Raw genomic sequence first — 23,911 nt, 5'->3', positions numbered from 1 at the left:
CCTCACTTGGAGCATTGTGTGCAGTTCTGGTGTCCTCAACATAAAAAGGACATGGAACTGTTGGAACAAGTCCAGAGGAGGCCACGAGGATGATCAGGGGACTGCAGCACCTCCCATATGAAGACAGGCTGAGAAAGTTGGGGCTGTTCAGCCTGGAGAAGAGAAGGCTGCGTGGAGACCTCATAGCAGCCTTCCAGTATCTGAAGGGGGCCTATAGGGATGATGGGGAGGGACTATTCATTAGGGACTGTAGTGATAGGACAAGGGGTAATGGGTTAAAACTTAAACAGGGGAGGTTTAGATTGGATATAAGGAAGAAATTCTTTACTGTTAGGGTGGTGAGGCACTGGAATGGGTTGCCCAGGGAAGCTGTGAATGCTCCATCCCTGGCGGTGTTCAAGGCCAGGTTGAACAGAGCCTTGGGTGGCATGGTTTAGCGCGAGGTGTCCCTGCCCATGGCAGGGGGGTTGGGACTAGATGATCTTAAGGTTCTTTCCGACCCTAACTATTCTAAGAGTCTATGATTCTATCAGTTGGGGCTTATCAAAGATTTCTTATTCAGCCCCAAGCTGAAACACTTGTTTTTGATCCTCTGGAAAAAAATAAATACCATGGACACAATTAAAAAATATGGTGTGTTTTGGACTGGAAATAAAAGGACTCAAATACTTTGTTTTCTCTTCCAAGTTTTGACCAGCTCCCTTGTATGAAATTGTTTCACAAATCTGCCTCAAACAGTTTTTGTCCAAAAGAAAAAAACAAAAACAAAAAAGCAACAAATCAACAATCACAAAATCTTTTGCTTTAACTCAAACTTTTTTCCCTTTGGCATCACACCATAAATACATCATAAAGGCTGCATTTCCACCAGACACTTCCAGTGAAGCAGATGCTGATACTGAAAAGCTGCTGAGTTTGGCTCAGTGCTCTCTGCACCTGGGATTTTGGGGTCATGTCCCTGGCCAAGGGGACAAGTGCTGCCTCTGTTGGAGGATGTTTCTGAAGACAGACAACAGAAACAGCAGTCAGGAACAGTGTAGGTCCAGCTGAGCAGGCCTTTAGGCATGATTTCTGACCTCTGGATCAGTCTTGCAGCCCCTGATCTCTTGGTTATTTGAGTGATGCATTGGGTCCCCCAGTGCACATCAAGGCCTGTGCCCAGTCCTGGACAAGTAGCAAAGGAAATCCCAGTCCTAAGGAGCTCACATTTTGTTTTCACTGCCTACTGAAAGCAGCGGAGGAGCTTTGGCCTGGGAACACTGAGACTTCTCCAAGAAGACATTCAACTTCTGCCTTTCCATCAAAAACATGACTATGACAGATGCTGTGCTGAGGGAGCCAGAAGGATCTCAGCTGGTAAGGACAGCTTATCACTTCTCTCCTAACTAACAAATCAATAAAGGCTCTTCAAAATTAAGCCCTGTGGGTCATACCACACAAAGTCTGTAAGCACAGCCATGGCTCTGTCTCACAAGGCAGGACAAGGGGCCCAGCACCACAACACAAAACCTCAGAAGTGCAGGACCAGACCAAGAATGCACAGTGATTTCCACAGAACTAACTTAAAAAATCATTGCTTTTTTGTTCCTTAGTTCATCCTTCGCAACACGCAGATCAGAGTCTGTAACAAAATACATCCAAATGTACCTGCATTAGCTCTCTTACCTTATGCACCATCACACTTCACAGCCTCTACCACCATTGAGTTTGCACATACCTCTGAAGCACAAAGGTGCCCAGATGCCTAATTTAGGTGTAGGAAACAATTTCTATAAGGTCCTGACCCTGCACAACTGCCACCAACTGCTCTCCTCCAGGCTGGCAGAGCAGTGACCAACTAATTGGCAGTTTCAGAACAAAATACCTTTGCAAATGGAGGACTTTAGGCAGCTGGGCCTGAATTTGTCAGAGCCCACCTGAGCACAGTTAGGAGTCTGATTAAGTCCCCTCAAGGAGGCTGAGAAGGTTACTGGTACAGAGTATGGCATCTCTCTTCTACCTTTATGGCTGTGCCCTGCTCCAAACAAGCTGGCTTTCCTGAAATTGAACTGTACAGTAATCTCTCTTAAGTACTGAAACAGATCTAATTATTCACATCATCAAAAAGATCCCCCTGCTGTTTCCCAAAAAGCAAGTAAAATGGCCCATTGCAACAACGTAAGAGAGAAAGGCACATGCCACCCCAATCCCACATGGAGTATGTGCAGAAAGTCTCTCACTCTGCAGCCTGTTGCCAGCCCCACAGCTCTTTTCAGAAATGGTTGTACAGCACAGCAGAAAATCAAAGGTTTTTATTGTTGCTACTCAATAAAACACACAAACCCAAGCCAGTGAATTCTCCACATCCAAATGGTACTTGTGCAGAGCAACCCAGCCATAACCTCTTCCATCAGCTGCCTTAGAGCTGAGTAAATCACAGCTGCGATGAGGTGTTCAGGCAGCCTGATTCTCCCATCCTCCCCTCACATTGTTTCGCTCCTCTGGAGCTCATGGAGCTGAAAATAGGAGTGATGGCAGCATAAGTAACATTGCTTTGTGCTCTGTGGCTTCCCAGCATCTCACTTAGGCAGTAAGGAATGGGAAGTGAAAGCTCCTTGGGCTGACAACCCCAAATCTGAACTGTAGAGCTGAAGATTTCTCGTATACCTATTAGAACACACAGGAGAGTGCAAAGACATTGCTTTTAACCACCTTGTGTGTTATCTGATCCTCTCTCACTTGCACAGGTAAGATGGATGTCTTTGGGTTGCCAGCTCCTCACACTGCTGCCATTGTTTCTCCCTCTCAAGCTTCCTTTCTCAGTTTTGCTTTTCTATATTTCACCTTTTTTCTCTTTTCTCCCTGCTGCTGTTCTTGCCCCAGGGTACAACCCCTACTTGCCCAACATGCAGGGACAAGTTCTTTGCTCCTTAAAGAATAGCCTTTTCCCGAAGGAGCAGCACATCCCCTTGGGAACACCTTCCAGCCTGTTTCCCATTTCCCCCTCCTTCATGAATTCTCTTCCAACTCTTGGGGGGTTCAGGCTGTTGAGCATCCCCTTGCCATTCCCTCTTGGTGTTTTGCTTTGCCTGTCTTTGTGCCTGCAGGTGTCCCCATGCCATACCTGTGGATCCCAGGCTGCTCCCTGGATTGGGCAGAGCAGGGGGAAAAGAAAACACAAAGTCTGAGACATGCCATCTCTCAGGACCATGAGGTGGATGGGAATTCCCCGAGCAGCTTACAGTGCTGTGCATCAACAGTTAAACCACGGTGGGAGGCAATAATGATGTGCAACTCTTCTTCTTAGATACAGCACGAGTCAGCTCCGTCACATTGAGGAACAAGGAACAGTGGAGTGGTTCCAGCAGCAGGAAGCACAGACAATGGACTCACCTCTGCAGCAACTGCATTAACTCTTTATACGTTGTTTTGAAGCTCAGAAATAATCAATAGAAGCTATGGAATGTACTAAATTATGTTTTTCTTGTGTTTCTAAAATCATGTACAACTTCATGGGCTTGTTGTCAATACCAACTGCCAGAAAGGCAAATGAGCACAGTCAGTGATCTCTGTTTCAAGAATTTGACCATTCCCAAATTTCTCTTGAAATCATTAATTTTTTAAGATTAACCAGACAGCCTCTAGTTCCTTTGAGTTTTTGTTGTTATTTCTCAGTTTCACAGCTCTCCATGCACCCCCATGTCACATCTTCAGATCACAAAGGTAAAGCATTTGTGTAATTGCAGTTTTTATTGTGTGCTCCAGAAATGGGTGCTGTCAGTCCATATTTGAAAGTTCATAGTAGGTTTGTGACAGAGCTATCCTGAATCATCTCCACATATGAAGGAATTCAGACTGTTTAGTTTGTTCCCTTCCAGCAAAATAAGTGTTGTTATGAGTGTGGTGAACTAAAATCACAGCTGATAGGTGATTGTATAGTTTAGCTCTGACATTAAGGCTCAGTATCTTGCTGGTCACCAGGCTGGGCTGGTGTTATGGGACCATCCTCAGATCAGTTCTATGCTGTTGCAATTCACAGATGCATAGAAACTCATCATAGGCTGGATCAGAGTCAGTCTCAGCCAACATCAGTTGCAGGAGAGGCAAAAGCCTTGGTGCTGTGGCCCAGACATAAATCAGTACTGGGAACTTGAAATGAAGACTTTGGTCAAGTGATGAGTAATCTCTTTACATAATACTTCTCTGGATGTTCTGGGTACAGCAACATGTTGTTTCTCCTGTAGCAGCAGATTTTGGAGGAGCTTTCTTACTAAATTCATGTCAAATCTTGTTGAGCTGCAAGTCTGTCTTGGCAAAATGAAAAAATGGCTCATGTTTGGAGACTTAGACAAGCATACAAATGTCTTTAGAAGAATGAGTCTTCCATTTTAAAACATACATGTTTCCTCCTTCCTATCTGTTTTGTCTTTGGGCTTTTTTTTTTCAGACTTCTTAGCAAGTGTGTTGGCATGAGCAATAGGTTTCAGGCAAAGAGAGCTTCCAGAAAACACAGGTTTTCAAAGTCATAATGGTTGATTTATCATGGTAAACATCTGATTTCTGGATTTACTGTCCGTCTAGTGAGGGTATTATAAGACTGAAATGTCTGATAGAAACAATTATAATTTTGATCAATAAATGCTGTAAATGATCTGTGTACCATAAGCTACAGCCCAAAAACTGACTGCAGAAGGGTTTGCTATGATGACTCATTTCCAAGGAAGTTACTGTCTGTTCAGTAAGTTGGCCAAGGGGGGAGAAAAGATGTAAAATGAATCAAATAAAAATTAATAATTATTAGCCCTCCTCTTACATCCATAGAAGTGACCCAGTTGGCTGGATACCCCTCACTCATCCCATATGGGGAGAAAGAAGAGAGGTAAAAGTAGAATAAGGCCTCTCTGCTCCTTTTGAGCAACATTCATTTGTATGTGCCAAAAACATCTACCTCCTAGCATGATAGTCATTTATGTCCAAGACATTCCACCTAAAAGCAGATTCTCTTCAGGAAATGTGTGAACAGAGCAGATCATTAGTACAGGAGTGAACAGGGATTTCTGAGACTGTTGTGCACTGGATGCAGCTCCAAGTCCACAGAATCACAGACTGGTTGAGGTTGGAAGGGACCTCTGGAGATTATTTGGTCCATCCACCCTACTCAAGCAGAGCCACCTAGAGTCAGCTGCCCAGGACCATGTGCAGATGGCTTTTGAAGATCTCCTTCCTGGAGCAGCCCATGCCAGTGCTGTCACCCTCACCATCACAGGGCCTATAGTTCAGATTTGCATCAGCTATGAAAACACTGTGACAGGAACAGATTTGTCAGAGAAATTAAATTCACACCTTCATTCCCACCTTCCCAGGCTACCGCAGGGCTGAAACAGCTGTGGGATGTGATCAGCAAGTAAGCAACCATGAATTTGGTAGGTTTAGTTGATTTCTTTTCTGCATATTCAAACCCTCTTGAGAGTTTTGTTGTTATCCAGTAAATGCATCTAGGAATCTTTCCTTTAAAATCTGCACAGATTTTATCTGACACAGTTTAACAGGCCAGCACAGGGTCTCTGTAGTCAAAACCCACCGAAAACATTGAAAAATTAGGCTTATGTTGTGTTCCAACCTAAGCTGATCTTTTTCATGGGAGGAATCTTCCCCCTAAAGTAGTTTGTACAAGGTCCAGCTCAGTGTATGTAAGCTGTTCCAGCTGATTTCCCTGCTCTCTGTGTCCTGGATTGCACAGCTGGTTATGGGCTTGGTGAGTCACAGAGACGTCCTTCGTACACCATTCGCTTCTGAAGAACACCACCTCAGCCCTGATAGATGCAATTCTGCTATCACTTGTTTTATACTGAGCAGTCAATAGAGAGTTTGTGGGTCAGGGTTAAAGAGAGAACAGCAATGGGAGACATTACTGTGGGGATCTGTGACAGACGGCCTAATCAGGAGGACTCTGTGGATGAAGTGCTCTATAGACAGATAGGAACAGCCTCACACTTGCAGGCCCTTGTTCTCATGGGGGACTTCAACCCTGGTATCTGTTGGAGGGAAGGTATGACCCGGCACAAGCAATCCAGGAGGTTCCTTGACTGTGTAGAAGACAACTTTCTTCTGCAAGCAATAAAGGAGCCGACAAGGAGAGGTGCCCTGCTTGACCTCGTGCTCACCAACAGGGAAAGGCTTGTTGGAAATGTGATGCTCCAGGGCAGCCTTGGTTGCAGTGATCATGAGATGGTCGAGTTTGAGATCCTCAGGACAGTGAGAAGAGCGTGCAGCAAGCTCACTGCCCTGGACTTCAACAGAGCAGACTTTGATCTCTTCAGGAACCTGCTTAGCAAGGTTCCATGGGATACATCCCTAGAGGGTAGGGGGGCATATTCAAGGATTACCTACTACAAGCTCAGGAGTGTTGCATCCCAACTAGAAGGAAGTGCAGCAGGCCCACTGTAGGAGAGGATCTGGTTCGAGACCATCTTAAGAACCTGAAGGTACACAAGTCCATGGGACCTGATGAAATCCATCCGTGGGTCCTGAAGGAGCTGGCGAATGAAGTTGCTAAGCCACTGGCCATCATATTTGAGAAATCATGGCAGCCAGGTGAAGTTCCCGATGACTGGAAAAAGGGAAATATAACCCCCATTTTCAAGAAGGGGAAAATGGAATTACAGACCAGTCAGTCTCACCTCTGTGCCTGGTAAAATCTTGGAGCAGATTCTCCTGGAAGGCAAGTGATCCTGCCCCTCTGCTCTGTTCTCATGAGACCTCATTTGCCGTATTGTGTGCAGTTCTGGTGGCCTCAGCATGAAAAGGACATGGAACTGTTAGAACAAGTCCAGAGGAGGCCACGAGGATGATCAGGGGACTGGAGCACCTCCCATATGAAGACAGGCTGAGAAAGTTGGGGCTGTTCAGCCTGGAGAAGACAAGGCTGCATGGAGACCTCATAGCAGCCTTCCAGTATCTGAAGGGGGCCTATAGGGATGGTGGGGATGGACTCTTCATTAGGGACTGTAGTGATAGGACAAGGGGTAATGGGTTAAAACTTAAACAGGGGAAGTTTAGATTGGCTCTAAGGAAGAAATTCTTTACTGTTAGGGTGGTGAGGCACTGGAATGGGTTGCCAGGGAGGTAGTGAATGCTCCATCCCTGGCAGTGTTCAAGGCCAGGTTGGACAGAGCCGTGGGTGATATGGTTTAGTGTGAAGTGTCCCTGCCCATGGCAGGGGGGGTTAGAACTGGATGATCTTAAGGTCCTTTCCAACCCTAACTATTCTATGATTCTATTCCTGCTAACTGCTCCTGAGCACTCTTATTAGAGGCTTCAAGTTTGGAGTTAAGAGAGCTGCCTCACTGCAATTCATTGCAAAACAACTGACCTTGTATTTGATCTCATTTCTTGGAAGTGTAATCAGGAAGTGCTGGTGTTAGTCACAGGTCACAGTGGAGTTATGCCCCCTTTGTATTGCCACACACAAGACGCTGACCAGTAGGCAGGTGTGCTGTTTGAGCTGGTGGTAGGTTGGGTGTCAGGCAGCATGGGAGCAATTTGGCATGAAAGTGTGAGATGGCTTCCAGGTGAAGCAGTGCTGTACTACATCAGAGTCATCCTCTGCCAAGGGACAGTGAGCGTGAGGAGATACAAATGGGGGAACTCACTTGAGACAGAAACACTGACCCGGGAAAATCCTGTTCAAGAGAGTTATGTAAGCTTTTAATTGGAATCAGGAAAAAAGCTGGTTTGAGTGGCTTTTGGCTTGTTTTTTTTTCTTTTAACAAAGCCTTTAAAATCACAAAACAATTCCTGTTTAATATTCTTCGGTCATTAAATGGAATTAATTTCTTAAATTACATAGCAAAGAGATCTTAGAGACACAGATCAGCTGCTCAGGAATTCTCTCTTCTCCACTAACATGGGCATGTTGTTGCTGTTGCAAAATCACAGCTTGACTGAGCACGTGCTCAGGGGTCATTGTGCTTATCTTGCAGAGCCTGTGTCTGTGGCTCTGGCAGATCTCTTTCAAGTATTTTGAGTCAGTGGTGAGTCAAAGTGAGCTAACCCTTGTTTCTCAAAGAATGGAACGACATGAAAACCTTATCATCATATGAGATAATAGCCAGGTTTGGGCAGGAAACAAATTTCTGTCGAAGTCAAAATGCCATTTCATAATATCAACTCACTTTTGCAAATAACAAAAGAAATCTGAAAAAAACCCCAATAAAAATTATCTTGGCCCATAGCTATCAACAAGTGTCATTTTAAACATAAAATGTACAAAATTTCCTTGATTTTGAAATTTAAAACAACAAAAACGCAACCCAACAACAACAAATCACTGCCCCTTTTTGCTTATTTTTTTCTTTTGCATCTGTGACTTTTAATTATTTTGAAAATTTCAAAAGAGAGGAGAGCTTTTCGGGTCAAAAAATCCAGAAGAAAACAGCCTTCTTTCTCAACAAACTGCGTGAGAGAAGTTTTTCAAGTGGTCCTAGCAACTACAAGTAATTGCTAATACCAATGGCTTTTAAAGCACCAATTATCAGTGGGATCAAACCACAGCTCTTGCACAGTCTTAGGAAACAATTCTCTGTACTTTTTGTTAAACAAAGCTGTAACAGCAAACATATTTTTTAACTCCATTAAATAAATAGCCTCTCTCCTCGCATGCTTGACTATGAACAATGCAAACCTTTGCACAGCAAGAGGTCAGGTTTTTATGGGCACCTGGCAAGATCAGAAGTGCCACAGTTCTTAACACCTAGTTCCTGGATTCTGACCTACCCATTTAGAGACCTCAGGCACCACTGCTTTGTGTTATTTACCATAGACAGGGTCCACCTTACACTGTCATATTTGAAACTCAGGGAAGAAACCTATACTGTATTAATGTGTTAACACTCTAACATTGATTAACTACTGTCCATGTTGCAAGAACATCTTCTGGTCTGGAACACTTTAATAGAATTTGCTTGTAACAATTCTCAACACACACTGGCCTTAGAGCTTACAGACACTTATAGCCATGTGTGGAAGCAACCACAGCACTATCCTGCCTATTCCTATGACTCCTGACATGCTGTTTAGGGTGTTTAAGATGTCTTTCACTTGTTACATTCCTGAGCAATACTCAGGGACTGCAATCTATTCTTCCACCCTTTTAGCAGCTGTAAAACCAAACTATTTACAGGATGCCTAATGCTTTCAGCTTCTTTTTTTTGTCAAGGTCACTTTTTTTCCAAAGAGTTTGTTCACAAAAACTTTCCACTGTGTTGTTCATCACCTCTTGTGACTAATTAACCTTTTTCCATAGCTAAACATGAGGAAGGGCAAAAAAAAAGTCTGCCTTAACCTACTGGTATAAGAACATATAAACAGAAAAAGCTCTAGTTTAACTCTGTACTGAATCGAAACCTAGCAATCCTTAAAGGCAAAGTCACCTTTACAACTTCAGTTGCTAACATATACAGTTACTAAAGAAATAACTGCAGTTGAAGACAAAAGGTGTATAAATTATGACTGGGAAGGAAATGGCACAAAACTGGTAGCTTTCTACAAATATGCCACCATTTTTACATGAATAACTCATCCACTATTATAAATGCTTTGTTAGTGTCTTACAGCACAAGCATTTTCAAACATATTGCTCTGTAGACTATATGACTTTTTCCTTAATATAGCATTCAAGCTGAATTAACTATCTGGTTTGTCACTTAAGTAACAAATCAAATTGCTCAAAAATGCTTATTTATTGGGTTATAAATGTAGGATTTAAGAGGCAAACCAGGGTTTTCAACCTGGCCTTTAGACCATTACAGTAAAGACTTTACCTTTGCTATAATGCTGCAACGTGGCCACATTTCTGAGATGAGGAACCTTAAAACTCATTGCTGTTTCATTATAGTGTGCCACCACAAGAAATTCTCCATGTAAAAAGCCCTTTGAAGTTAATTTAAGAAGCAGCCAAAGGGATCAAGTTATTTTCTTTATGGTAGCAAATGAAGGCATGAGTTAGAGCTGTGCTTTTAAGGTGCCTGTGTTGTAACTGGGATGGGGAGGTTTGCTGGGAGAGAATGATTTCAGTTTCATTGCTTTGCTGAATCAGGGCCTTGGGACTGACTGGTGAAAATGAGTAATTTGAAAAGTACAAGCTCATTTTGTCCTTCTGCTAATTGAAACAACACTGTTCTTGCTTAATAGGGAAACTCATGATCTAGGGGCTGTCTTTCCTCCTCCGTCTTAAAACCCACAGGGAAGGCTATTCTTGTGTGCCCTCTGTGAACCAGTGGCACTGGTTTAGATAAGAATTTCCACACCTTTACTGTACTTCCTCACGCAGACTTTTCCTACAGATGACCTTTTGGATCTGGAAACTATGACCATTGAGGAGAGAACATAATTTCCTGCTTGCTACTGTAAGTGAACCTTGAAAGAGCAGTCCTGCACAACAGCCCAGCAAGTAAAACATGTGAATAGTAAGATCAAATTCTAAGTCAACAAAGATCAAAGTAAGCTAAAGAGTCTGATCTTACTGGACAGGAGGAACTGGTGTTCTTTATCTAGCTCAATTTTTAACTTCTGCTATTGGAAGCAGAATTTCAAGCACCTTAAACTCAAAAAGATTAGTAAAAATGGGGAGACACTGTCCCAGGCAAGTAAAAAAAAGATAAACTGCAGAAGTCTTTATGCAATAGAAGAAAGAACTTGTTATTTAAAAGTCATCACAAAGTACTTGGATCAAGATGAGGGAGATCCCAGCACTTCATGAAGCATTTGTGCAATAGGAGAAATAGGAAGGCCTATGGGGAAAAGGTTTACTATTTCAGTTCAAAGAGGTAGAAAAAAGCTGGAACACAGCATGCCACTTCCCGTAACAGTGACACTCAGCTGCAAACATGCAAGCAGAAAGTGCAGGGAGGGGAAGGAACTCCCACAAAGGACAGGATTAGCATACTGAGGACAGGATGATTTCAATTAAGGACAGTGCTAATCCAGGCATGTGTGAAAATATCTGTGCCAGAGAGTAAAATTCCTGGAAATTTCCCAGCACATCTCCTCCTGCCTGAGCACAGGCTCTGGTCTACAGCCTCACTACAGCATGTGCCCTGGGATGGAAGTGTGAGCAGAAAGACCATGCAGCTTTGTTAGTGCTGCACAGCACAAATGGTTTTTGTCTTGGTCTTTGAGATTGGTGGTGGCATGGAGAATACAACAGACTGAGCTAAAAAGCTCTGACAGAAAAGGAGGCAAAGGGGTAAAAACTCAGCCACTGTCTTCGTATTGATGGCTTTTTGCCATTGTACTAGATGAAATGTACAGTCTGTCTTCACAAGTGTGATTAGCATAACAGTGCAGCAATAGGCACTGCAGGAAGAAGGAAGAAATGCTGATGTTCCTGAGATGTCTAGCTGTAGTGGGAGGGTTTTACTCCCTCTTCCATGAAGCCTCAGTCATTGAGCACCATACTGGGTATTCCTGCCCTTTGAAAGACTTTGAAGATCTGTACCTGAATAAAGATACAAGGTATGTACCACAGGTAACTTGCTACAAATACATGTTCTCAAAGAGTCTGGTGTACACTCCCGATTAAATAAACGTATTTTCTCCATGGATGCATTTCCAGAGATGCACATCAGGAGTACTCAGACACATGAAATCCAAAGCACAGAAAATCAGCAAGTAAGTTGGGAGTTCTGACACTGAGCAACAGGCACTATACTCTGCTCCCCAGCAGTGACACCAAGGGAGCTCTGTATACTTCAGGGAAAAGAGGAGAAAAGGGTGAGCAAAAATCCGCTTGTTGTCATGGAGGCAAAACAGTGACAGACAAATCCATCCATCTCACAAGATTGCTGTCACCATCTTCTCTACAGCTTTTATCTTTATCCCCTTTCCAGTACATGAGTATGGAGAACAGCAGAATGATGAAAGATGAAATAACAATGAGTTGAATGACAAATTCAGTAGATATTATATAATGAACACATTCTTCAGAATTGTTTAGGAACAAGATTTATCTTGTATAAATAAGACAGAGGATTTCAGCATGGCATGGGACCATTTCTGTCCATCTGGCTTTGCAAAGGAATTATGCAGGGAAAGTAGAATTACACTTCAAGCAGCAAAAAAAGAACTGAAATTATATCGGTAAGAGTAAAACAAACAAACAGAAAAGAATCCTGCCTAACACTGTTTAAAAATTTGGAGCTGTTCTAGAAAACTTAAAAAGAAGTGGGAACTGATGGAAATGAAAGAACTAAGCTTTGAATTTAGTAAATGATGCTTACTTGATTACACCCATATGCAGTCACTGATGAGCTCTTGAGCAGAACTGATGAAAAATTGGATTGTTTACATGTATTAAACCAAGCAAATGGGAATCTGAGCTCAATGTGCCAAAAAACCTTGAGAATAAAATGCTAGCAATAATTGCTACATTTTATGTGTCAATGGCATGCCAGCAAGGATTCTGCATCAAATTCTGACCAATGGAAAAAGATTGGATATGTGAAACTGTAATATCACTTATCTACCAGGCAGGACACCTGATGACTGACAACTTTAATTTTAGCGTGAAATTGGCTGACTAGCTGTTGAAACATCTATCCCTTTTGACAGGGATAGTAGACTCCGGATATTTACCACTAGAAACTTCCAAAGTCAGCCTCATGCTCTACTCATCTTCATTTCAAGCAGCAAAGAGAGCAGCCTTAACTGAAATTACAGCTCTCCATCAATGAGCTGGGCAGTGGTTTTCTCATGGTCTCATTGGCACATATCATGCTTGCCTCTATGGAAAGGTCCATATGCTCATGAGAATACTGTGGCCTTGCGCACTCAGAGGACAAAGTGTGATCTTTGAGGCAGGGGTGTGAGTTAAAATCAGAGCGACTTTATTTTATATGGAATAACACGGGAATCAGAAAGGCAGATTTTTAATCAGAGCTCTTTTTGTGTTCTTCACAGGCAAAAGTAGTCTCACCAAAAGAGCTTGAATTTATTCTTGGGTTGTATGTTCGTGATCTTGCATGAGAAAACTATGAATATAATCTAGTAATGGGACTATAGCACACATTACCTTTTGGCAATAGCACAGAAAGCTACGACCTGACTCTTCACAATAAATACTCATTGGGAGAGAAAATAGTCAAAATAAACATAACTATTGTACATTTGTTATGTTACTAAATACCCTGAATATTACAGTATTCTCTTGCCTGGACAGAAGAGATATTTTAGTCTGAAAATAGCTGTGCTTTGGTAAACTATTTTTAAGCTGCAGTCTCATAGATGTAAAAACCTGACATGGTTCTAAGGCCTATTGCATTAGAATATCTTTGGTTATTTAGGAACTTCATTAGTACTTACAATCATTTAATTATTCTGAATTTGATAATTGCTATCCACTCCAGGTTGAGGGAGTGTTTACAGCTAAACAACAATTAAATCAGGAGCCAAACAGCAAATTCCCAAATCCTTCCAAATCATCCTTGAATTGTTAACTGCCTTCCTCCAGGGCTGTTTTCTACCAGAAAAATCACCATCAATTCCAGGACTTCACCACAGCACCATGTGAAGGTTTTGCTTTCCTTCCAATTTGTCATTTAACCACAATAAGAGTTCTCCAGATCAGTCCAGGCACCTCTAAAATATTTAGTTTCACAGTGAAAAGGTCCACAGTAAACATCCTTTTATTCACAAGAAGGGACTGTCCATCAGCCTATGACTGAGAGACCAGGACAGACACTCCATAGGGAAGGAGATGACATTAAAAAAAAACCCAAACCCAAAAAAGTATCTGCCAAATAAAAAACTTCCCTAGGAATCTGTGGCTATTAGGATCCTATTTGCCATTGCCTTCTGCTGTTTCGGCTGTCTGGTGTCCCAAAGTGGTTGTAAACCTTACCCATAGCAGCTCTGGAGTGACTTTGCCGTGCCAAAGCAAAACAGGATACTAATGGTGTTTAACTTTCCTAAAACTGCCATCTAAACAATGGCCTAAGGGAATGGTAAAGTACATATGAAGCCTGAATGCTGCATTGACTTTTGGATTGCAACAGAAGGCTTCCACAGAATTGAAGGATTACTGCTAATTTTTATTCAAAAAGGAGAAACAGAACCGAGCATAACTTGTACACATAGAGTATGCCGAATGCTGCATCAGCCCAGAGACTATTAGCACATAATTAATTAAAATGGCTTGGCATTTAGGCTTATGCTACTGACACTATGAGAGCTAATGCTGGCCTGCTTTCTACGGCCATTACAATCCATGTCAGTAGAATGGACACATTTGATACCATTTCCTGCTCTTTGTTACAGTATTTGCCAATAGCAGGAGAAACTGATTCTGTAAAAGTGAGAAAGCATTGCCAGCATTGGAATGGAGGAATAAATTATTCTCTGGTGCAGATTATAATTGTAATGTAGTTTGGTGAGAAGAAAAAATAACTCCTTCTTCTGATATGGTCAAGGGAATTGTTCTGTGGTGCTATGAAATAATGCTTCTATTTGAAGCATTAAGTAAATCAAGATCCACATGAAGAGCCTTAGCTATCATGAAGACATGCTTGGGAAAGTGTGAGGTGCTCTCTCACCCCAAGCTTACAAGTTTACTAGCTTACCTGTCCTAGGACATGCACTCAGTGAAGTCACCTCTCAGCAAGAAATGTGGGTTTTTTTGTAGAATCAAACCTTCAGAGCAGAACTTTCATTAGTTTTCTTAAGGATCCATTCCTGAAAAGAACCAAAAGAAAAGAAGAAAAGGTGTGCAGTCCGCCCTCGGTGCCTCTTTGATAGCAAAGGGTAATACAGTCTTGCAGGTGAGAGCCCCAGACAACTGCCAGAACTTCCTGCCAGAACATCCCACCGAGATCAGCCCTGTACAGAGCTGAGGGTGTCCTGCCCTGGAAAACAAAGCAGTAAAAGTAGATGTGCGTAATAATGAACAGGAAATGGACAAAAGATTGGATTTTTATAAACTTGAAGGGAAAATGTTTCAGCTTTTATTTTGGGGTGATAACTTAGCTCCTTCAAAACTCCACTGAATCAGAAGAGGTTTCCTTTGCCAGAAAATATTTTCTTCCTAACTGTTGGAGTCAAAGACTGTATGAAACCCAAAGGGCTCTTGTTTTCTTAGATTTAAGGATAAGGACTTGCTCTGACATTGCACGCAAAGGCATAATGTCAGTGTTGGTAAATCCTTGGAACTCCTTTGACCTCAGTGGGGCTCAGACTCAATCTGCAGCACAACCATCTTGACAATACTGAGGTCTGTGTATCTGCACAACACATTTAATGCAACTCTTGAGGATTTATTAATGTTGCAGTGTCACCAAGAGCTGATTAATTATCAAGGATTTCTGCACAGCAGCTAAAAGGAGAGAAATGCACTTTGAAGAACAGCATCATCCGTGCCAGTTGTGTAGCAGAAAGCTAATTATTTCTGCCTATGTCATTGTTGTTGCCGTCAGAGGGGAGAACTGGCATTTCTCCAGCTTCTAATACTTTAAGGTAATAATGAAGAGTGTCTCAGCATGCCACATGTTAGAAGGAGATTTAATGTGCTTGCTGAATATTGTATCGAGTTCCTGATTTGTGTCAGCAAGACCTCTAATTCATAAGAAAAAGTGTCATCGGGACTTACTTTACATACGTTTAGACACGGGTAAATTGCGCTGGAGAAAGCCTGACTGTAGCTGTTAGTACTTGCCACAGATCTTGTCTGACTCAAAAGGTTGCTAAGGGATTCACCGAGGTACAGATGGACCTTGGTGCACAGCAGCCTTCACAGACATACCCCTCTGGGATACCTGCAGGTCATCCTCAAGAACGGCTCGTGTATTTTACTCCTGCTGCTCTTCTCTTTGCAGAGAAACCTCCCAAGACTCCATCAGACCGTGCATCCCATTTCTGTGGTCTCTGCAAAGGCATACCCTGTATTCTGGAGAAGCTTTGCTGACCCAATAGTGCTGGTGGGAACAGTATCAAATGGCTTTTGCAAGTTCTCTTACCTCTCCCTTTGTATATATAAAACAAGCCCCACTTGTTTTATGTATCACTCTCAGACCACTCTCAAAATGTGTAGGAACGTCACTGATACAAAATACTGTTTATCTATTTACCACCAAAAAGGGGAACTACTGGAACATGATGGGAGGTTGATCATCACTTGGGCTCCTTGTGCAACACAGGGCTCCCTCCTGCACTGGGGGACACAGGGACCCCTCTGCTCTCCTCTGTGGCTGCGATGCGCTCTGCAGGTCAGACAGAAGGGAGCGAGTGGCTCATGTGGCTCCATACTGGAGTCTCCAAGGCTGTAACATGTATTTTGATACCATGAAATCCCAGAACCCTTCATAAAATATTCATAGCTTTTTTTTTTAATGCTGCATCTTCTAATTTTAAAATTCAGCCCCTAAATAATTTAGTAACTTATGGAAAAAAAAAATAAAAAAAAAAAAACAAACCAAGTTTCTAACATACAAAACCCCCATCGAGGTTGTGGCACAGTTACTAAGTTAAACTTGTCAAAGATTCCCATCAAGTTACTTATTTCTAGTGAAAGATTCATAGCTGTGCCCAATACCTCTAGGCATTGAGTCTTTTCAGCATCCAAAAGCCATGTTAATACTGATGGCCTGATCCTGTAAAGGCAGGGTTATGCTTATGCCATCACGCTTTGTCTCAGATCCCACCTTCTCAAGCTGCTACAAAATATAGCTTTGCGCCATAGATCTTAAAATACTGTTCCCCCCTGGATGCCCCACATCCCTCCCATCCCACTCATGTCCAGGTCACAGTCTAGGGGGAATCACCCAGTCTGGTATTACAGACATGAAGACACAGAGATGGAGAATTTGGACCTTTCCTCAGAACTCGGTTGCATAATTAAAGCATCTATTTTGGTTTGAATTTGTGCGCTTTCAGCTTCCAACTCTTGAGCCTTGTTACAGTTTTTCTATGCTAAAAAATCCCTCCTACTATACCCCAAACTTTCCATTCCTCTTTGTACAGGAAGTGCTGTCCCACAGAAACAATCCCAAGTGGGCTTCTCGTCGCTATTTATCAACATATAAAAAGACTGATCAGTCTTCAAGATGAAATTAAAATATGAACCTTTCCAGCCATCCATCTATTTTTTAATAACCAAATTTTGCCCCTCTGGTTTGCTGCTGTTCAGGGCTGACTTTGTACAGGTTATTCATCTGAATGCAAACCCAATTCACCTCTCACTGCAAAAATACAATATGTACCCTGAAATAGTAAATATGTCAGCTAACTTTCCCACTTTAATTAACTTTTCCCCAGTGTCCTTGCTTAAATAGAATTCAAAGTTCAAAAGACAAAAAATATGAAGAATTGCATTTTAATAATGCACTCAACAAAAATGAGGGAAAAAGGAGTTTTCATTATTCGGCCCTGAAGTCATGGAAACTCCTGTGCCTAGAGGCTGTTTTGCCTTTTATAACATCAATAATTTAAAACTTAATTGTTGTGCATTATTTGGTTAAAGAAGATTATGACTCTAACGTTTGCATTTATTTATCAGTAATGGTGAGATAGCTCTTCCTCAGTGAAAATATATTTGGAAATTCATTCACCCTGCAAACAAAAATCACAGAGTAGCTCATCTCTAATGTTACTATTTAACCACCAAGAAATTAAACCTCTCTGTTCTGCCGGATGATGAGAAATGTCTGTTTATTACCAAGCCATTTTGGTGACTTTTCTACAGTGCACTTTCAAGCCATTTAAAAGGCATATTTTGAGGGTAATCTTTGGGAATAACAACCCCATTATATTGTGCTTAAGCTAAGTGAAATTTCCTGGTTGTATCTTCAAAGGGCAGGAGACATTTCTTAATGCCTTTCATTTATCAGAAGAAATTAAACCTCCCTGGAGCAGTCTGGGTGCAAAGGACATCACTGTCAACCTTCAGGACAGCAATGCACGCAGTTGCATGCTGTCAGTTGTCACATCATAAAGGACTTTACAGGCTGCAAGGCTGAGGTATTGCTTTCCCTTTGGATTAAAGACCACATAGAGCCCACAGGCTTCATCTGAGCCTGGTAGAAGGCAGCGTAAAAAACCAACTGAGTACCTCAAGACTGTCCAGTACTAAGAGAACTGCCATCACAAACCTTCGGACCCCAGAGGAAGCTTCCTCTTGCTTCTCAGTTGCCCTGGTACAAGCAGTTTGCTCTGGTATTTCTGCTCTCTCCTTTGCCCTTCATACAGGCATGCTTCCTGTAAGAAAGGCAGCATGCAGCTGATGGGCAGTCCTGCAACAGGAGGGCCCTCCCTGATCCTCTCAGCTTTTAAGATTAGAGCTGAAAATCCCACCCACCATTAATTATGGGGAATGTTGATGTATTCATCTCAGAAGAATGAAGGCTTGACTTAACTTTCCAAAAATACCACCTGCAGTCCTGCAAAGTCCCAGTAGTTCCCCCCAGTGCTTAGATCGCCATCACAGCAGCAGGAACAACAGCAGAGAACTAGGAGGGAGAAAGGGTCTTTCAGGATTAGAAAGCAAAATGTGAACTCTGATGGGATTAAGTGGCACAGAAAATTCGTCTGCTGTTTTAAATCCAGCAATCTTGTAACACAGAGCACTCTTGTGAGCCTAATCAGAGCAAATCACATTCAACTGTTGATTTGACAGAAAAAAAAAGGATAGGAGCAAAAAGGACTGTTACAGCTTCTTTCTTTTATCAAGATTAAAAAAACAAAAAAGAAACCCACCAAAAAACAGAGAAGGTGGGAGGTAAAAATTTCAAAGGAACTAATTTTGGTGCTCAAATCCTATGGATCATTTCTATACTTACGCCCTTTTGAACATACCCCCGATGCTGAAAGGCAAGCACTAGGGAACATGACCTCGGTGTATAGATATGTAAAATAGAAAAAAATTAATAGCTTTGAAAAGTTTACAGGTTCAAGAGGACCACTGATTCCGTGACACATTTGATGAGACTTGAATCTGCAGGCGTTTGCACACAGAGCATAACATTTTCCACTGCCACAGTACACACAAATCTCTGTTTTTGCAGAGCTCCCATGAATTCAACTCTGACAGCAATTAGTCTCACCACCTTATCATATACCACAAAAAGTCAAGTCACACAGAGTACAAAACTAAAGGTTGGATTTTCTCAGGTTCCTAATGCCTCTTCAGGCATCTGTGCAGAGTTTCAAAATGTGCATTAATGAGGCTCCACAGAACACTGAAGTTGCTGCAGAAAAAATGACTCCCCAAGCTGCAGGTTGTGATTCTGTTGGGAACAAGTTTGTTTGTGTGTTTTGGGTGCTAGATACTGCCTGTTCTCCCAAAATAGGCAGCCTGAGCAAGCTCTGCTAGTTACTGAGCTGGGAGATAGCATGCAGGTTGATTACAAGCATCCATAATAAAAACCAGAGATCCTCAGAAACAATAAATGCCCATAATAAAACTTTAATCCCCTTTAGGGAAAAGAATAACCAATGACCTTCTGAACACCTCATGTTAGAAATATGTGAAGAGTGGCAATCTATCTGCATGCAGACGGGTGAACTGTGATTAATAACAGGGACTATGTGTCAGGCTGTAAACTGCATTTTGGATGCGGATCTTTCCTGCTGTCTTTTACCTCCACAGAGTGATAATACACGCAGAGGTGTCAGGAGACGGTCTTGCCTGTGGCACACAGCTAACAAGCATCATTAAACTCTGATGAACATCCATTTAAATTGATCTTTTTTAGTCAAAAAGTTGGCTCCTATCCAAGGCAATGGCTTATGAATGCCTGACCTGCTGCACTGGTCAGAGGAAGTTGGGCAGACAGAGTGAGACAAGCTAAAAGCAGACAGGAGGCAAAAACAAAGAAGGAATGTCTGAGAGATACTCCAGGTAAAAGGCAGTGCCAAGGTCATTGCAACCAACACAGGCACACTGGTCCCCCAACATGGCATGGCAGAACCAAATTGCAACCATCTGCATGTTCCTCTCCAAGAAAAAGGCTGCTGATCTGAAACACACAGAGGGAGTGAACTGGTAAGTAGAGAGATACAGACTATTAGCAGAAGCTGTTGCATTAGAAACAGAGGAATTGGCAGACATCCATAGCCTTGACCTCAGACTAATGCAGAAGCATAGAAAGTGTGATTCCATCTGTAAAAGTCCATAGAAGGTGCTGCTGAGGGCCTCGTGGAGTGCAAAACCACATTTTGCTCAACCCTTGCTACGCTTTTCATGTGCCTGCTTGGTGGCAACGCTGTGGTCCGTGAACGTTAGCATTCAACAGAGCTCAAGAAAGTGTAACAAAGCAGCTCTGTTCACACACTTCAGCTCAGAAAACAGGAAATACTAAATAAAAATCCAGTCAGTTGGCATTTCCCTGAATATTTAGTGTCTATAAAAGTACTTGCATGTGTTTAGCAAAGCATTTAATTAAGTGGAGCTGGGTGGTGATACGGACTCAGCTAATACCTCTTTATTGGCAATTGCTTTCACTTGTGCAATGTGTCTGTCTTTTTGTGTTTAAAGGCCTGTGTTTTTATCACCACACCTTGCTCCTAGGAAGGATCCAAAGTCATCTGAAAGTGACTGGTATTCCAAAACCTAAGGGAAAAATTACCCACTTCCTAGATAAACAGGGCTATTTTCTTTGTTGCGAAGAATACAGGCTGCCCTAGAATCATACCCAGTCTGTAATCTGCTGCATTTTATTTTATATTTAAATGCTGCATTTTCACTTCAGCAGATACTATTATCAGTCTCACCTGGTCATTCACAGAAGAGCACTTCTCCATTCATTATCTGCCAGTACAAATTACAAGTGGAGCATTATCTAATTATTGTTTTAGGGAGAGTCAACCAGTCGAAAACCCCTTGAAATCCCAAAAGGTAATTTGGAGGCAGACCTAAAGCGAGACGATGCTTCAAGACCATCTATTATTTATGCTCAGCTATGCTGACCTTTGAAAAATCATCTTAAGTTACACACAAAGAGCATAGAAAGACCTGACCCAAATGTCACTGAAAAGCTTACACTGGGTTTTAGTGGGATCTAGATCAGGCTCAACACTAAATTAATTTCAGGGTTGTTATAATCTTTATCCTTGACTGTGTTTCACGTTGCACCATATGGTTATCAAAATGTACTGTATTTCCATCTGGGTATATGCATGAGCTGTACATTAACTCTCAAAACTGAACCTTCATTATGAGGAGAAAGAGGCTGTTTTTAATGGCTAAGAAGGTCTAAAGGTACATATCCAACATGCAGTTGTGCTACAAACATGTGTTTACCCTGGTATGCGTTGTAAATGGGTGTGTTCCTTGATTTTTATTCTTGTTTTATTTCTTGTCTAATACTACTGGATAATATTTACTCTGTGCCTCTTCCTAGCTTGTGAAATGGGAGGATAGTTCAGCTGATGGAAAAGAAAACACCAAACCACGAAAATATGCCCATCAACCCAAACCACCTTCATGTCCATATCACATGCACTTTGTAAGTTTGGCTGGAGGCTGCAGAGCTAATGGAGAGGATTAGCATTTCTTCCCCAACAGGTACTAATCTGGGAGACCTTATTTTCTTTTTGCTGAGTTTCCTGCACGAACAACATGCTCTTTTGAGAGGGAGGATCTAAGCTACAAGAAAGATCTTGTTATGCTCTGGCTTCATAAACAGGAGCTTCAAAAGTCAACAGAGCCTTATTATACAAGGAATAAACAGAAATGCCATGAAGGAACTCACTGTCTGTTGCAGATTCATGAAGTGAGAATCAGCATGATTTTCCAGCAGATAGGAAGTCATTCACTGCCTTCAAAGCTTCTGGCTCCACAAAGATCAGAGATCCAGATGCCCAGTACCATTGCCTGCAAATACAAATTGGGAATTGTGGAAATGCAAGAAGCCTTTTTCACACAGGAATCGAGATTCCTCCTCTGTCAAACCCTGGAGCACACAATTCTCAGGGTTGTAGAATTTTTTGACTAAGGGTTGGAAGAGAAGAGTGAAAGCGTAAGATGTGCAGTAAATTACATTTATTTATACTTCTGTTTTAGTTTAGAACCCACTCAATTTATACCAAAAGCCCTTGGCTCAGAAACACTGTGTATTTTGCATAATACACAAGTACTCAGAGAAAAACGTAGTATACAAAAAGTAGCCAAGATTTTTTAAAGTGACTAATGATTTTTGAGTGTTTAAATATAAATAGCTTTAAATGGAACAGAACTTTCATAAGCCCTGAATAAACCTTTTTAGCTGTTCTTAAGGTAGATATTACACTGCAGTGTGGAGGTACTGTAAGAAATCTCAGCCAGCATCTCATTTTTTAATTCCATATTTTAAGATTAAGAGTTTTTTCTCCTCCATAAGGACTGTCCTATACAATGGTATATAAATCCCTTTGAGATTTCACCAAATCCCCTTACAAGGGCATGGTATTTTCTTAACATAAAGTTTCTTCTTTCATCCATATTCTATCCATTTTATTTTCTTTCTCACAAACACTCCTCTTCTGTTGTTTGTCTGTCTGTGCTGCTTCCATATCTCTGATACCTTCCTCTTATTCCACCTCCTTCAAACTCTTTGACTGCTCGGTGGATTCTGACATTCAGCATCTTCCACCCCAATTCCTCCTCTTCAACAGCCCCCTCTAAACAATTATCCTCCTACAGTCTGTCATCTTCCCTCACAATTTCCCAAAATGGGACTGACTGACAAATATTTCCATGATCTAACCATCTTGTGTTCGTGACAACTCCAAAATGAACCGCCTTGTCCAGCCATGAATCCAGTCTTTCAGTGGTCTTCTGTTATGAATTCTCCCCATGCCATCCTCTTTGCTGTCAGTCAGCTTTTCTGGGTATGAACAGCCTGAATTTCCTCTTTGGTTTTCTTTGCACCACCATCTGCACTCCCAGTTACTTCTCATCATGCTGCTTCTCACAGTTTCCCCCCCACAACCAAGTTCCTAACCCACTTTTACCCCTTTCAAGATTCCTAACATATATTCCAGCTCACACTGTTATCACTCAGTTTCAATATTCATATCAGGGATACGAAGCAACTAGCCCAGGATTAAAAAAATAGAGCAGAAATTCAGGGGACGGCTCGTGAAGCATGCAGCTTTTAGCAGTCATGGGCAATGACATTTTGAGGCTGCTCTGCTCAACCAAAAGGCTGGAGACATTTCCCTTGGGATGGTAATTGAGGAACTAATGCTCTCTTGCCAGCAGACTCTCTTTCCTATTCTCTGCCAAACAGACATGACTTGGATATTATCCTTCCTCAGTGCCTGAAATCCAGGCATACTAAGGATTCATTTTCCCTCTTGTTCAGGTTTTAATTCAACCTCTCTGACCACAACAGGTGGTGATTTTGGAATCGTATACTGAAGAGGTGCTCATTGCTGTTCTCACAGGACATTGTATTTGTAGTTCAGCAGCAGATGTTTAGTACTGTATGTATTTTCCCCATTCATTTTAAGTGCATATTTAGCACAAGGCATTGTTCTCCTTTCAGTGTCTTCTACATTTGTTCATTATTTTAATTTGCTTAATACTGCACTGCTGAATTGGCCATTCCCCTGTGTCCTACCAAACCCATACCTCAATTTGCACATGCTTGTGCCTGATTCCTCCTCTAACCCCTGTCACTTGCACAGAACAATGCTGCCATGAAAGGAGCATATAGAGAGTAGAGGGACAAGGAAGATTATGAAAAAGTTTCTATCTCATTTATTTTTTGCTTCTAAGCAGGCAAACAATGATGGGTCACAGGTCAGTTGTATTGCTGAAGTTGCTGGCTAGGTTCACGAAGAGCCAAAGGGCAGAGGAATAAAAGAAATGAGAATGACACCTGATTACAAATCTGTGTAATGGGAAATCTTTCCAAAACAATTTCTATAGGCACATTTGAGTACTTAACACATTCCAGGAATAATC

General features: G+C 41.9%; 1 long non-coding RNA gene across 1 annotated transcript in view; it reads right to left on the bottom strand.

Moving 5' to 3' along the window:
• LOC115945868 (uncharacterized) overlaps nucleotides 1-22,165 on the bottom strand; it is a 33,747-nt gene extending 11,582 nt beyond the window's left edge. The window contains exons 1-2 of the long non-coding RNA XR_004080064.2: nucleotides 21,714-22,165; nucleotides 14,595-14,706 (exon numbers count right to left, since the gene is read on the bottom strand). This is a non-coding gene — a long non-coding RNA (uncharacterized lncRNA). The remainder of the gene's footprint in view (nucleotides 1-14,594; nucleotides 14,707-21,713) is intronic.
• Between the last annotated feature and the right edge of the window lie 1,746 nt (nucleotides 22,166-23,911).

Source organism: Melopsittacus undulatus, chromosome 8 (genome assembly GCF_012275295.1).
Source record: "Melopsittacus undulatus isolate bMelUnd1 chromosome 8, bMelUnd1.mat.Z, whole genome shotgun sequence".
Lineage (NCBI taxonomy): Eukaryota > Metazoa > Chordata > Aves > Psittaciformes > Psittaculidae > Melopsittacus > Melopsittacus undulatus.
This window is presented reverse-complemented; position numbering and strand designations above follow the sequence as displayed.